This window comes from Grampus griseus (assembly GCF_964374135.1).
Source record: "Grampus griseus genome assembly, chromosome: 17".
Classification (NCBI taxonomy): Eukaryota; Metazoa; Chordata; class Mammalia; order Artiodactyla; family Delphinidae; genus Grampus; species Grampus griseus.
Genome location: NC_139011.1, coordinates 64,911,449 through 64,928,138, shown reverse-complemented (window position 1 = coordinate 64,928,138; position 16,690 = coordinate 64,911,449). Strand labels below are relative to the sequence as shown.

Here is a 16,690-nt window from a genome sequence, read left to right as displayed (position 1 = left end):
AGTTACTTTCTTTATTAACTGGAATAATAATGATAGTATCTACCTCAAAGAGTCATTATAAGGATTAAATTAGCCAATACCTGTAAAGAATGTAGCCCATTCAGTGCCTGACATGTTGTAATGTCTCTGTAAAATTTACCTGTTCTTACACAGCACAAATACATAACAGAGATGGGGCTCAGATCTGACTAGGAATCCAATCCTTGTTCTACCATGTCCTGGAAAAACATGATTAAATATTTTTTGTGTAGCATATTTTTGGAATTTCCAGTTAACTGGTCCCAGAAATTCTTTACCCCCAACTTCATGGATTCCTAAGAACTAACTAGGTTGCTTAGATACTAATGACGTTGGGAAGTAGCTCCAAAGATTGATTCAAACACTGTACTTATATTCCTGCTACTACATAGCAAAAAAATGTTGTCCTTAAGCGTTTGACATTTTCCAAAAAGTTCATGCTCCCTACAAGACCTGTTAAAAAAAATACAAGTACAGTCATTCTGGAGTTTATCTCTTACTTTAAATCTTCAAAGGACAGCCAAATCTGTCTCAACTAAATTCAAAAGAATCAGTGAAATAGTACTTATCTCCTCAACGATGAACACACAAGGGCTCATTTATTTTTCAAACTTTCGCTGCAATGTACGAGTGAAGGATTTCAGTGGCTGCTAGGACTCTGTGGGTTGCTCTAAATTGCCCAGTTTTCCTCCCTTTTTATTTAGAAGGGAAAAAGAAGGCAGTTTAGGTGTAAGAATGTGGTAAATTCTAATCACCCTTCAGTGCCTGCTGTCTTGTGTGATGGTGAGCACCACAGCAGTATTTTCTCCATTAAAAAAAAAAAGTGTAGTCCTAATCTATGTGTATATTTGCTTTATAATGGTGCTCATGTTTAAAGAAGATAAATATTCACCCATCTTTTGGTAAAACCAAGTTATACCAAATAAAAGTAAGCCTGCCTTTCAACTGTTAAAGTAACTCCTTTAGCTGGTTAATGTTTATCCTTCCAGAAGACACACACACACACACACATATTTACATTTATATTTGTGTATTTTTTTCCTTTAATGGGGTTCCCATCATTCTTAAAGACTCCTCTTTTAAACTAAATTTTGTTTTTGTTTGATTTTACTCATGTGTCATAAACTTCTTTCCATTTAACTTTTTAAATTTAAATCAAATTCTATTTAGCCTTCAAAAAACTTGTAAATTCTTACCTTTCTGCTTTTAACATTTTAAAATATATTCTTTCTCCAGTCTTTACTACTTTATTCTTACTTATATAGGCTCTTTCTGTAAGTCAACTTGCCAATGAAAATTCCAATTTGATAGGTTAAAGTGTAGTCAGTGACGATGTTATTCAGATTATAGTAAATATTTTTCAAACACTTTATTCAACAAAAAATACCAAAAACCTATTTTGCTTGATATCGTGTGTATATACATAAATATACCAATACACCAGCATTATGATGTATGAGGAAACACATGCTTCATCTAAATCGATCTAATGACACACATAAGAGTATTTCAGGTTAAACTTATATTAAAGTGATTTTCTTTACCACGTATTATGAGGAAAGCATTCTGACATTTTAAACAGATATTTCTCTCCTTTACTTTTAATATAATTTCATCAAATCTCATGATAAATCTGAAAAATTGAAATACAAGCAAGAGGAACATTTCCATAAATATCAATAAAGGTTAAAAACAAAAGATGGCTTAAGGAGCAATGTGAAAACGTCTGACTTTTTAGTTAGATCATTTTAATCTTTTCTTCGGAGAATAACTAAAAAAAGACAAAATTATATACACTAAGGCAGTAAAAACCACATGGTGATAATCAACACAAAAGAGTTTTTGCAGCATTCCAGAATTCAAGCTGTGCACATGGAGAACTGAGCTATTCCAAAAAGTTTGTACACTAAGGGTTATTCTCTATAGCCCATTTGAGCTATGAGTAATTTTGTAAGTGGAATTAGATTTTACTTCCAAAGATTGTTTTTCCATATCATTGCAGGCGTACAGACAGGACTCAGGCATGATGGATAATTACTCCTAGCACCCTCCTTCCCATGATGGAGATAGCAGCAGTGTGTTTTACTCAATAGATAATCTGCTCTCTTGATCAATGACCACTTAGTAGGAAAATGTATTCAGATCTCTGAACTATAATGGAAACTTAAGGTAAAAAAAAATGTTTACATTTTTTAAATGTTAACATTTAAAATGTTAAATGGTGGTGCAGTGGTTGAGAGTGGTTGAGAGTCCGCCTGCCGATCCAGCGAACACGGGTTCGTGCCCCGCTCCGGGAAGATCCCACATGCCGCGGAGCGGCTGGGCCCGTGAGCCATGGCAGCTGAGCCTGCGCGTCCGGAGCCTGTGCTCCGCAGCAGGAGAGGCCACAACAGTGAGAGGCCCGCGTACCGCAAAAAAGCAAAAAAACAAAACACTTGTAAAATAATTAAATTCTTATTGAAGGTGATCAGTGATACCGATGTAGGGTTTGTAAAGTAAGGGGGTTTTTCACACCCATAAATTTATGCAAGGTCATACCACCCCTAAAACGAATCTTAAGTAGTCTTTCTAGACAAAATATTTTGTAAATCCCATTCATTTAACAAATATCGAGTTCCTGAGAAAAGTTGCAAAATAAATATTTGTTGGATGAATAGGTATTTTTTGTATGTGTAGCTTTGGGTTATATGTAAAGAACGCAAACAAAGTTATAGGGAATCTACCCTGGAGAAACATTTAAGATGGTAAGACTTTTACATGGGAAGCACATACATTCTGTAGGAAGCTGAAGGTCATATGTCTTTAAAGAAAGAGCTCAGACCGAGCGCTATGGACGTCAAAAGGGAGGGGTCACGGAGGAGGCGGAGTTTAACATGGGCCGTGAAATACTGGAATGATCTGGATCCGAAACTGGGAGAGGAGCGCCCCGGAAGAGACTCCAGCGGCATGCAATGGCATAGAAGTGTTCAGACACTGTTTGGCAGGGAATGGGGAAGCCAGAGAACATTTGTGACCAGGGAATGATAACGTCAGGGTTGTAGCTGGGGAAGAGTTATCTGCCGAAGTCTGTATAGAGGCTGGAAAGACTGCAGGCGTAATAATGGACACCCGGCAGGTCCTTGGAAATTTGGAGCGGAAGCTTGGGAACAGGTCAGGGTTGGGGCTAAAGGTCTGAGGATCTGGGAGTCCTCTTCCTTTTCCTAGTGTTCGTACTTGAGAAGCCTGGAAAACAGCAAAGGGCCGGGATAGGTCCTGGGCGGAGGGCGATGGCGTCGGAAGGGCCAACATCGATACTAAACATCCTGCCCAGTATCTGGCACCTCGAAAAAACCACCCAGCACAAGGTAAGGCCCGTGGCGATGTGGGAAGTCAAAGTGTAGAGAACCCTAGGTGATGGAGCGTCCCGGTGTACATCAGGGCTAAAAGAGAAGCAAGGATTAAGTGAGATACGTTTAAACCTGAGTGTGTTGGACCTTCTTCAGTAGCCATCTTTCTTGGCCTAAAGAAACTCAGAAGGGAGTCCCAACTCTAAATACACTGTCACGGCCTGCATTCTTTTAAAAAGGGTGTTTCAAGCTACTTTGTTTCCTGTAACTGTGCAGGCTGTCTCTATCTCGTGCCTGTTGAGGAGCCCATGGGTCGGCAACCCAGAGAGCCCAGTAATGTTATTATTCAAGTTCATCCCGTCTTTACCTCGACATGAAGGTAGGGAGAGTTCTGGATGCCCATTCGGTGGCCTCCCCGAGGAGGAACTTGGCACAGTTCGGCACAGTTCTCTAGATGACAGGGAGAGCAGGCCAAAGAAAGGAAGCCAGAGTAGGAATAGCGCCCCCGTGGGAAGCTAGAGTTACGGCTGCCACCGACGAGGCTTTTCCTTCAAACCCAGGACAGCGGGGTTTGGGGGCTGACGACGGCCCCCAAGCGGAGCTGGAGGTGCTCGGAAGAAAGTCAGATCCTCTCTGCTCTCCTAGTTATCCCCGCGCTCTTTCCCCGGGATGATACTCCGGGCCCCATCACTCAGGAGCTGTCTCTCCTCGCCCCAGTTCCCCGGGTCGAGCTGCGGGCCAGGGTCAGGGGCGTGTGGGGCGGGCGGGGGGAGAACCTAGCAACCGAGAGCAGAAGGGCGCAGGGAATCCCGCGAAGCCGCCCGAGCGCATCCCGGTGGGGCGCCCCGGGCTTTCCCCGTCGCCCTGTCCGCGGCGCCCGCGGGGCCGCGGACCCTCCCGCTCCGCAGAGCGGCAGACGCCGAGGGAAGCAGGTGGGTGTGCAGCCGGGCCCGGGCAGCTGGGAGCGGCGGGCGCGCGGGAGGAGTGGGAAGCGCCCGCCAAGGTGTGGGCGGCGCCCTCTCGCCCGCGCCCCGGTCTCCGGGGCGCTCTCCCAGCTCGAGCGTACAGCTCCCGCGCCGCCAGGCCGAGCCCGGGCGTCCCCGGCGGTGCCCGGCCGGCCGCGCAGCCCCGCCACCCCGGCCGCCGCCCACCTCCAGAGCTGCTAGCGCCCAGGAAGAGGAAGAAAAGGAGGCGGCGGCGGCCGTCGCTCCAACCCGCGGGTGCGCGGAGCGCGGGAGGAGGCGGAGCGCGAGGCGGGGTGGCCGCGGGCCGGTGTGCGCGCCCAAGCCGGCGCCCCCGAGCGCCCCGCCTCGCCTCCCGCGCCCAGCCTCTCCCCGGCTCCGCCACAGACACACACCCACCAAGCACCCACCGCCCTCCGCCCCCGCCGGCCGCCGCCGCCGCCGCGCCGCGGGCAACCCGAGCGAGCGGCAACTCCCCGGCTGGCGCGGCTCGCCTTCCCGGCTCCTTCCGCGCTGCGAGCTCAGCCTCGCTCGATTTTTCCTTTTCTATCCCAGCCCTCTCTTGTCTGGGCGGCGGCGGCGGCGGCAGGGGGATGGGGGCCCGCGAGGGGAAGGGGGTGAAGATCGATGAAGATTATTGTTCTTTTTAAGGATGCCTTAGCTTCCTCCCGCCGCCTCTCCTTTGAGCCTTCCTACTACAGACCGTGAACCAGAGTCAGGGATGTAAAGAGAGGGGTGAAAAAAAAAAAACCAAAAAAAAAAAAAAAAAAAAAACCAAAAACGCCAGGAGCTCCAGCCAGCCGGGGAGACCCTCCTCTCCGTGGAGGGGAGGGGGATTTCCAGCGACAGATCATTGGCGAAGGGCACCGTCGCGGGGAGAGGAGCCCCGGAGGGAGCGGGGAATCCCACAGCCCTTTGTGGTGCCCGAGCCCGTGCCGCCTGCAGAGCGGGGTCGGTGGGAGCTAGGTAAGTGGCGGGGGCATTGCTGCTCCCCGAAGGGGTCTTCCTTTAAGAATGAATCATCGCGGGCAGCCTAGCCAGACTTGAGTTGCTAAAGGAATTGCAAACTGCCATATGGCACCGAGTGGACTTACACACAAAGCTGACTTAGCCCTGAGAGGGTTATTAATGCAAGACTCCATCCCCGTGGGGAAGGCGCTCAAGTGTTAGCCCCTGAAAAGCTTCTGAGCAGTCTGCCTGGGAAGGGATGGGAGATGTTATTTCTAGGAGATGAGCTCTTGTTGCCTTCTGTTCATTTGTTGGTAAATGCCACACTCACATGCACACACTTGTGGGACCGGATTCGGGGAGTGTGATGTCTCTGATGTATGAACAGTCCTCAGAACACAGAGACGTGCATGCATTCTGTTCTCCGAGCGGCGCACGGTCTCCGTTCTGTGTAGCACAGGGTTCCTGAGAGAGAGAATGAGTCTCTAAGGAAAGAGCTTCATGGCTGTTTCCAACACACTCTGCTTAGGGGACCTGGGAATACAACTGCCCTGAATGGCACCAAAAGACACCGACCGTTTGCCTCGTCGTTTGCTTCCAGTGCTTAATGACCATTTTCAAAATAGTATGCTACCATCCATTTTCTCGAATTATGAGCATTTTTGTGTATTCATTCATAAAAATTTTCAGTGTGCAGTATGCAAAGACATGCCATGTATACATCATTTATGACCGCACAAGTGTTATAATAATAGATTACACTGAAAAATTTAAGATGCACAGATGTACACTGGGTTCATTTCATGCAGGTTCAGCATTCCTTCTAATCAAGTTATGCAATAATGTCAGTATTTTAAATAGTATTTCACATTTCTGTTTTTGCATTGATGGGTTTTGGAATTTTGTTGGAAAGCTGATTTTTTAAGCTCAGCTCAAAGGAAACGTCAGGATTTGTTATTGTTTTTAAATATGTAGTGTTGTGTGGGACAGAGGTCTCTTGGTTTATTTACCAAAAGACATCAGTCGAGATAATCACATTTCCTAGAACAAGAGAAAGATAAATTCCAGTCAGAAATCTGAAGTCTAGCTTGTCGGTACTGAATAACTCACAGGAAAGATTTTGAAAAAGCGTATCATTAAAAGAATTATGTAGGTATAAAATAAAGTTTTACTTTATTTCACTCTTTAGAGGTGTGTGTGTGTGTTCAAGAACTCTAGAGAGTTCTTGGTTCTTAAATTAATCAGAACTTAAACAGTTCAGTAATTGGGTGCACTGTACATGTGTCTGTGCATTTAATTGCTTCTAGAGGTGGCGTCTTTAACGTAAGGCATAACTACGTGATTACTTACTTGTTTGGCTACAGTTCTGAGAATTTGGAGGACCCAATGTATAAACACCTTTTCCCCCACTGAATGAAAAGTAACTTCCTCACCTAAAAGAGTTAATATGCCTCCACCAAGCAAATACTGTACTCCTCTCCCTCATGCTGTCAGATTCAGACCAGTTGTTTATCACAAATAGAATTGTGTCTAATGTACTCCCTTTTTTTTTTTCTGGCACAACTCAGACTCTTGGAGAAAGGAGTGAATCACTTGGCAGTTCTCTTTGCATACTTCCTCCTTTTAACCTGCACCTTGCCCTCTCGTGTTAGTGTTCCCAAATCTCCCTCATATACAAATATACACACAGCTTCCAGAAAATAACTCCATTGCCTGCCACTTTGAGAATGCTAGTTTCTCTCTTTTCTTTTGCTCCTGTGTTTTTCTAAGTAGACTCAATCTGTGCATCTGTCGAAACTGTTTCCAGTCTCACTTGTCTCCACATCCCACAGTTCAGTTTTCCAGGCATACGTGCTTGCTGAATATTCAGATGGGATTAGTGAAAATTATTACCTTAGCCAGTCTTTTCCGTTTGGCTTTTAAAGTTTCCTTGTTGATGCCTTGGAGCAACTGTGAACATGAACTCGCCCTTCTAATTTCCAGTATGGTAGCAAAAGTGAGACTGCTAGTGAAACAAAATGACAGGGTAGGCTTTCAGTCACATTCTTGGCAACTTTAAAAGCATATCTGTCCAGGTTTCTTGCATACCTACCTGCGTATCTGTGGAAGCTATTCTTTACGCATTGAACATTTTTTTTCTTCAATTTATATCTGGCATTTTGAAATGGTGTTCAAAGAGAGACTGGTGTATGTGTATGTATGTACATATTAAGTATATATAGACACATAATTAATTAAGGCAGATTCAGGAAGAGGATCATGAAAATTTGTCACAGTCTAGGCATTGAGGAATTATTAGAAGACAGTAATAGTAATAATAACTTTTATTAAAATGTTTAAAAATTAAAGCATTATTATTATAAACATACACATATATACATATGTGTATGTGTACATATATGTGTGTGTTATGAAAGTAAACCAAATTTCTGGTAAAAATCGGAAATCTACAAGATAATTTCATTCCGATCTAATGTATTTTTTCTTGATAAATTATAAGGAAGTAATTAGTTCCTTGAAATTTGCTATCCCTTAGAGAGACTAATTCCTAAGAAGCATCATAAGAAGCATCATTAAAGTTGATAGGACATCTCCTCATGAACATTTTAAGGTAAATATATAAGGTTAAGACTTTCCATTTACTTCAGAATGTGATATTACTTGAAGTTTGCTTATATTTGTCAAGTGGATTTTACAAAAAACTCTGATGCCTATTATTTTCATAAGGGCTTCAGAGGAGTGGAGAGTGCACATGCATTATATGTGATATTTTTTAAGGTAAGAGTTTATAGCCTTGTTACTCCCGAAGTGATAAAATAAACTTTATAAAGCAGCACAGCCTTCAGATTTTTAGTCATATACTACAAGTATCTTTGTACTTTGGATCTATAGTCCATTCTTGTTCATTGCTTATTCCCTCCTTGAGCTTCTAAAATATGTATTCCCACCAACTCTTCACCAAAACTCCAGGTTGTCTGGCAGAAGGTCAAGTGTGTAAGGCTCGGTGCTCCTTGGCCTGTGTAAGCCAAATCCTACTGTATTATCTTTAAGGGAAAAGTGCCTGTTCCTGTAGGTTGAATTGTACCTATCTGTGCTGTCTGATTTAATGCCATGTATCCACTCACTAACTTATTCATTAATTCATTTAATACTCATTATGTATAAGAAGAGTGCTTGATTAGAATGTAGCAAACACAAAAGAGATAGAAGACATAGTCCTTGCCCCCCAAGGATTTTTACAGTATAGAGAGTAAAACTTGAATAACTAATTGAAGAATTGTGTGTATGGTTCAAAATCAGGGATCTCTTGCATACATATGTGCATTTCACAATTTCATACTTAATAAATTAATTAAGGCAGATTCATGAAAATTTGTCACAGTCTAGGCATTGGGGAATTATTAGAAGACAACAATAATAATAATAACCTTTAGTAAAATTTTTAAAAATTTAAATTAAATTAAAGCATTATTATTATAAATAACATTTATATTATTATTTTATTTATGTCAATAAAATAAATTTATTTTCATTATTATTATTGTAACACATAGTTGAGCCAGCCACTTTTTAGTGTTTTAAAAATGCTAAATATTTTCATTCTCACAACCACCCTATGAGGCAGCTATCACTAATACTCTGTTATATAGACATAAAAGTTAAATTACAGAGACTTTTCTTGTCTGAAGTCACATAGGAAGTAAATGATACATTCAAGCTTGAACCCAGGCATTCTGGCTTCACTTAACCACTATGATATTAAACATTAAGAAGTGTGATCTCCGACAGAATGAGAAATGATGTTTTCAGCTCCTAGATTTATTTGGAGCTATATCCTCCCATTAAGGGTTACCATAGTTATTATGACAGGGAATGCTTGGAAAAGACCAAAAATAGGGACTTCATTTTAAATAGGAGAAACCCCCAAAACTTTCATTATGAATTTGAAATAAGAAGGTAGTTTAGAGGCTGATTTTTAAAAGATGGGTGGAATTTTATCAGAATGCTAGAACATTAGGAAGTACTGCCTTTACAGTGACCAGAGACTAACACTGGGCAAGGCACATGATCTGACTGGACAATTTCTAATGGTAGTTTATTTTATATTCAGTTTCAGTTTTTTTTAAAAAATGTGAATTATTTTGAATAAAGTATAGTATTATAAATATTTTAAATTTATTTTTTAGAATTAAATATTCATATATTGAAAGGAAGTTATTCGTTTTGCAATATAATTTTCTTTTACCCCTGTCCCCACTTTTTCTTCTGTAAAATGTACCCCCAATATATTGGAAATTGGAATATAGTCACTTAACAGGTTTACTTTATTTGTTTAAATTTTTAAAAATTTATTTATTTTATTTATTTATAAATTTTAAAAAATTAATTAATTTATTTATTTTTGGGCTTTCTCTAGTTGTGGCGAGCGTGGGCTACTCTTTGTTATGGTGCACGGGCTTCTCATTGCGGTGGCTTCTCTTGTTGCGGAGCACGGGCTCTCGGCGCGCGGGCTTTAGTAGTTGTGGAACGTGGGCTCAGCAGTTGTGTCTCACGGGCTCTAGAGTGCAGGCTCATTAGTTGTGGCGCACGGGCTTAGTTGCTTCCAGGCATGTGGCATCTTCCCGGATCAGGGCTTGAACCCATGTCCCCTGCATTGGCAGGCGGATTCTTAACCACTGTGCCACCAGGGAAGCCCAACAGGTTTACTTTCTAGTATATTGTCTAGAGTGCATTTATTTTACTAAGTGATAAATAACTATAATAAAACCATGAAAACATAAATCATAAGCTGAGTTTTTCATCAATAAAAGTTTTTATAAGATTTAAAGTAAAGTTCTTTCGAAATATCAACTGCTTCTGTTTATATGAAAAATACCATCATTAAATTTGGAAGATAGACTGGCCAAGTATTGCCTGCAGGATGCCATCCAATCCAATCTTTAGATACTGCCTCATGATTGATTGACATTTTAATTTCTCTCACAGATGTTAGGTCTCATAGGCCCAGTTGCATTGTATTATAGACAACTCTCAACCTACAGCTGGCTTGGAGCATAAAGGTTGATTTTAAAAGTTTGGGTTTTTTTGAAACTTGTAATACATTTATAGAAACAGTACTTTAGATGATGCTTCGGTGTCCAGACCAATCCACAAATACCCTGTGAATCGATAATATACCTGAAGTACAGTACGGTTAGTACTAAAAACACAGCCATTATGTATAGTAATATTCCCGGGGAATAATTTGACTTAAATATTACTTATTTACTGCTGCTTCTATGCAGGGTTCTTTCAGGATACAGAGGTGAACACATTACTGCCTGGCCCAACAAGGAGGAGAGAAAATTGAGTTTGTACGTAACCGACTCTGACATTAGGCAGAATGAAGAAAGCTTTATAATATTGGTACAGGCAAAATGTTGAATAATTGATTCAGAGTTCTATGGAGAGAGCCAGGGACTGCATACCTCTCAGGATTCTCATTTGTTATTTCATCCTTAAGGTATCTACTGAGCTGCTTCTCTGTGTCAAGCCCTAAGCGAGGTGTTGGGGCCACAAATACAAATAAGACATCATACATTCACAGCCTACACATGTAGACACAGAAATCATAACAAAATGCCTTAAAAGCTATGGGTGGAGCAGGATGGCAGTTCAGCTGAGTAGTTGCCTAACAAAAGCATCCCAAGAGTAAAAAAAAATAGGATTTCTTTGAATTCCTAGATGCATGTAGCTGTGATTCTCTACTCAGTCAGACCCAATGCCCCCTTTTTCTCAAGCAGTGTTTTGTAATATCCCTTTTACTTTCCTGAAATGATATTACAGATAGTGTAACCTGTCTACACATGTAATATTTCAAAAATCAATATAAATTCCCTATCTGTAATAGAAAGAAGAAATAAAAGGAAAGCAGCTTATGAAAATTGCAAGTGTATCAGTATGTGTACGCTCAGGTATACTACAGTAAAAGATGTCCTAAAGCAGTCAGGTGCTTGCTACTTGAAATGCATGAATTTGGACTTAAGAGAAAATATTCAACTGAATATCAATGACACTTTTGTATATTTGGCATTTTGAAATAAGAACAAAGTAAATATGTTCATTGAGTGTGACAGCTACAGTTGCAAACAGATGTGGGTGTGTTGTATTAGTGAGTCAGTTAACATGAGCAGTGTTACAGTGGGTGACGTGACTTTCCAAAATGGTGAGCAAATCCTGGTGAAGTTCCCAGTATGGCAGTTACATTCCTGGAACATTCCTATGTAAAAATATTTTGTGTACAACAAGGTTAGAATCTAGTCACAGATAATAATAAGCAAGTTTTTCATTTACTTACGTGTCTGATGAAAGTGTAAAAATAATGGAGGACACAGAATTTCTAACCACGTTGTAGGGTTTCTTGCATTCCTGTGCCTCGCCTTCCAAATACTTAACGATTTTAGAAGCCTCTGTCAGAAGGACTGGATTAATCCCATTCAGCAGCACTGATTATGGCTATATTCTCCTACAGAAGGAAGCCACTGTAATTCGAATGCATAATTGGGCTATTTTGAAAAATCAGACTTCTCTTAAGTTTTTAGTCAGAAGGGAAGTTTAGAGGCTGACTAAATAATAAACAAAACAAGCAGCAACAAAATTCAACCCCTTAGATTTCTAAGCACTAGAAACAAAGTAATAGTACGTACCATATGCGAAGCTGACTGATCATAACTGTCAGCGTTTTATGTTCTACGTGGGAGTGTCAGACAAGACTTCACAGTGGAAGTGACAGCTAAGCTAATTTTTAAGAGATGAGTCAGCGGCCTCCAGGCTACAGAGGAGGCAGATGGATAACATTCTAGGCAGAGGGAACAGCATTTGCAAAGCAGTGTTGTAAAAAGGGCTTGGCCGTTCATTGGGGCTCAACGTTGGCAGTTGTAGGGAAGTGATGACAGATAAGACTGAAGAACTTGGGGATTAAATGGGAAAGGTGTCGTATGCCTTGCAAAGCCCCTTGGATGTTATCCTGTAGGACAGGCAGTGGAGGTCCACTGCAGTTTTAAATAGAGTGATGTGGTCCACTTTTACTGGGGGCAGTCTCTGAGCTAGCATGAGGAAGAGGGACTATAAGAGGAAAAGAGATAGATGCCTGGGAGACGAGCTGGGAGACTGCTGAGGAATACAGGTAGGATAGGGTGCAGGACTTAACTTTAAAAGGAATGGTGAAGAAGTGGAGAAGGGTTTGGATACTCTGTAGCAAACAGTTGTAAATAAAGTGTCTCCCAGTCATCCAGCTCCCATCACAGCACACTTGAAGCCTGTTTCTTCTTCAAAGGTCATTGCATTAGTTAAGGTAACTTGAGCTTCTGTAGTAAACCTCCATTTTGCAGTAATTGATAGAGTAGAAGATTATCTTTGGCTCATATGAGAGTCCATTGTGTGTGTTCCATGCGGTGATCTGGGGACCCAGATTCTTTCAATCTACACTAGGGACTTGGAGTTCTTTGCATCTAGCTGGCAGCTGTGGAAGAGAATGAGCACAGAGAAGGCACATCCAAGAGGTGACACACCTTGCTGCCATTCACATTCTGTTAGTGAGATGATCACATCACTCTATCTAAATACATAGAGGGGAATATGTAACCCCTGGCTGGGCAGCAGCTCCCTAGCAACATTCCTGTGTCATGAAAGGGGAAGCACAGATTTTGCTAAACAGCTATTTGTATCGTATTCTGCCTCTGTGGCTACATGTAGGAAAACCTCAGCCCCGGGAGACTACCTGAATCCTTCTTGGTCGCTGCATCCATTTCAACGTCCAGGTTCTGTGGGTAATAATGCTAAACCCCTCCTCCCCAATTAAATCTGTATATGGCCCCTCCTTGTCCAGAAACCTTTATACTTAAAAGGCAGGTTACTGGCCTCCTGTTCTGCAATGGTGGGTCGGGTTTAGAATAATTGCATTCAAAATTCCCATTTGGAAGAGGGAAGAATGGGAGGCATCGGGCTTCCCTGGTGGCGCAGTGGTTGAGAGTCCGCCTGCCAATGTAGGGGACGCGGGTTCGTGCCCCGGTCCGGGAGGATCCCACGTGCCGTGGAGCGGCTAGGCCCGTGAGCCATGGCCGCTGAGCCTGCGCGTCCGGGGCCTGTGCTCCGCAACGGGAGAGGCCACAACAGTGAGAGGCCCGCGTACCGCAAAAAAAAAAAAAAAAAGGGAGGCATAAAGCAGTCATTGACCCGTATTATGAAAGAAATCCCATTACACATTGCTAAAGACGTCCTGCTCTGGCAGTAGGGGGGATTCCTCTATTAGACTCTGGTTTTGCTGTCTTGGAAGAACTCCTTTGTTCATTGTTCTCTGTAGCCCTGGTCACCTTCTGGAAGGTTCTTCCTTGTCCATTACTCTCCATGGCCACATTCAAAATGGGTGTTGAGAAGTATATCCTTCTTGGGAGTGATGTTACTTTCCCAGCCACCTTCTTGCTGGTATAAGACTGGATGCCTTGAGGTTGTTTGTTTATTTTTGGCTGTGTTGGGTCTTCATTGCTGCACACGGGCTTTCTCTAGTTGCGGTGAGCGAGGGCTACTCTTAGTTGTGGTGTGCAGGCTTCTCATTGAGGTGGCTTCTCTTGCTGCGGAGCACAGCCTCTAGGCACACGGGCTTCAGTAGTTGTGGCTTGCGGCTCTAGAGTGCAGGCTCAGTAGTTGTGGCGTACAGGCTTAGTTGCTCCGAGGCATGTGGGATCTTCCCCGACCAGGACTTGAACCTGTGTCCCCTGCATTGGCAGGCGGGTTCTCAACCACTGCACCACCAGGGAAGCCCCGAGGTTGTTTTATACTCGCTAGAAATTAGGCTCCTAGTTTCTTTGACAATACAATTCCCTCAAAATCTTCCTAGGTTTCTTATCTATTTGCTGTCAGTTACACCACTGCCTACCATGTAAGTTCTTTCCTATTTATAATTCTTGAACCTCCCTCATTTCTTTGCTCATGGCTCAACCACCTGTGTCTCAAGTGGTTATTTTGGGGTCATCTGAAATAATAGGCTTGGGTGGTTAGGTAACTTCATTAATCAGATCTTTGCTGCAAGGCTGAGTCCCTTTTCTAACTGGGAAGTCTTAATGGACATTTGTTATTCAGAGCCTTTTTCAGTGTCATCCTCACCATTAGAGTTCCTGAAGCAGGGGCTTGTTCCAGCTTTGTAGTCTTATATTTCTAGAGTTTGGCTGTTTGCCCTTATTTCTGTTCTCAAACTAGCCAGTTCTTTCATGAGTTCATCCATTATCTTGGGATACCTTGATATAGGCGGTGAGGGGCAACCATCACATACTAGCATTCTGGCTCTTTCCAACCATTTCCTCTAGAGCTGTAGACCTGCCCTCTAAGTTATCCCAGTTTTGCCAGGGCATAACAGGGTTCCAGGTCTCTGGTCGTTTTTTCCTCGGCAATGGCCAACAGCACATAATCAGATTTTTGTTAAGGCAGCACCCACTTCAAGGTGTCAATTTCAGAATAAGTTAGGTTGATGCTAGCTGCTGTAATGAACTAAACTATTAGTGGCTAAACATAATAAATGTTTATTTCTCACCCGCATAACAGTCAAATGGAGAGAGAGCAACAGTGAGCATTGAAAAGACATCGACTTCTTAAACCTCCCGGCTCATATGTGACAACACTTCTGCTTATAGTCTACTGATGACAACTAGTCAGATGGCTCACCTGGGTGCAGGGGGCGCTGGGAAATGTCATCCCAGCATCCCCAGAACATCTCAGTGACAACTCTTTCTTACAAAATTGAAACCTAAGTTTAGGTAGACAATTACCTGTTCCCTGCTACCGTCATCTTCCTCCAGAATAAACTAGGGGGAAAGGGTTTGAACTGCATTCACTCACTAGTTCATCCACGCTATTGATGGCATCTCCCCCATCTCACTCCTGTCCTGTCTTTGGCTTTTGACCCAGGCTTCTGGGACTGCCACACATTTTCCTTCGTTCTCTAAATCATCCCTGGTATAAGGCTCTTGTAGATTACAGACTCTGGCTGAGTGCTTTGGGATAAAGGATGGTAATTATACCGTAGACAAGAAACTAATTCTAATTGAATGTTAGATGTCACTGCTTTTAGAAATGTATTTACCACTTCTTACCACGGGGGTTTGCTCACCGGCCCGGTTCTCTCTGGGGCCCAGATACCAGCCATTTGCTAGGCCTTCCTCTTGCTCTAGACTCTTCCTCACATCTCTTCATCTAAAATTTTCCCTGTATCCTTTCCCAAGGTGCCAGTGGACTTGGTGTGTAAGTCCACAAGGGGATTTGCCTGGAAGAGCCGAAAAGTCCATGATGATCTTTTCTGAGACAAAGCAGCAGTTCTTTCACTAAGAGGGCTTGTTGCTTTCTCACAGTCCAGTTGGCTCGAAGTTGTAGCCAGTTTTTTAAAAGATATGCACTTAGCAAATTTTTTTTTTTTTTTTTTTTTTTTTCCGTATGCGGGCCTCTCACTGTTGTGGCCTCTCCCGTTGTGGAGCACAGGCTCCGCACGCACAGGCTCAGCGGCCATGGCTCACGGGCCCGGCTGCTCCGCGGCATGTGGGATCCTCCCAGACCGGGGCACGAACCCGCGTCCCCTACATCAGCAGGCGGACTCTCAACCACTGCGCCACCAGGGAAGCCCCAGCAAATATTTATTAAGCACTTTTCATATGTAAAGCACTCTTTTGGGTCACCAGGTTAAACAAAATTGGTCTTTACCCCTGCTGGGCTTACAGTCTATCTGAAGGCAACCGTAGGAACCCCCAGTTTCCTCTCTAGTGGCCAAGTACAGTGAGTCTGCCCTGGCTCAAACGATCAGTGTTTCCTTATGAGCTATTTGGAAAAGAAAGGTGATCGGCAGAGGCGAGCCTCCTGAAAACAAAAGGGTGAGGGTGGCGCTTCTGGAGTGAGGAACAGCATGTAGGCTGTGGTTTTGCTGAACTAGGGGAGTTGGGCCATTATGTCGCCATTGTTACCCGAGATACTTTTATGCTCTGCTTCTGATCACCTAGTTTATTTCTTGCAGACTCCAGGACTTGAGCTATTTGGTTCTTTTCCCACTCTCTCCTTTTATCTTCTAGCAGTGAGCACTTAGTAATGTCAGGATAGGCTGGTCCTAAAAGGAGATCAACTAGGTAGGCACATGTGGCATCTAGAGTGAGTGGAGACAGATGGCAGATGGCAGTCCAGGTAGGCAGGAGGTTAGATTGAAGGAGCACGGGGGCAAGTCCTGGCCAAATAGGGGGATGCTAGTCTGAGAACAGGGTGTATTTGGAGATTTAGACAGGCAGGGGCAGGTGGGGCAGGCAAGGTTAAGATGATCCAGCCCCATAGGACCAAATGCTATAGTTTGGGGGGACTTAGAGTTGAGGAAGAGGTCTATGTTAAGTAACTAGCGGGGTTCAGACCAGTTTAGGCCTAGGTGTGTGT

General features: G+C 43.1%; 1 protein-coding gene across 1 annotated transcript in view; it reads left to right on the top strand.

Moving 5' to 3' along the window:
* Positions 1-4,763: 4,763 nt before the first annotated feature.
* The window catches only part of KCNB2 (potassium voltage-gated channel subfamily B member 2), a gene marked incomplete at its 3' end in the record, with an annotated part of 394,619 nt that continues 382,692 nt past the window's right edge, over positions 4,764-16,690 (top strand). Inside the window, exons 1-2 of the mRNA XM_082674834.1 lie at positions 4,764-5,272; positions 7,791-7,865. The remainder of the gene's footprint in view (positions 5,273-7,790; positions 7,866-16,690) is intronic.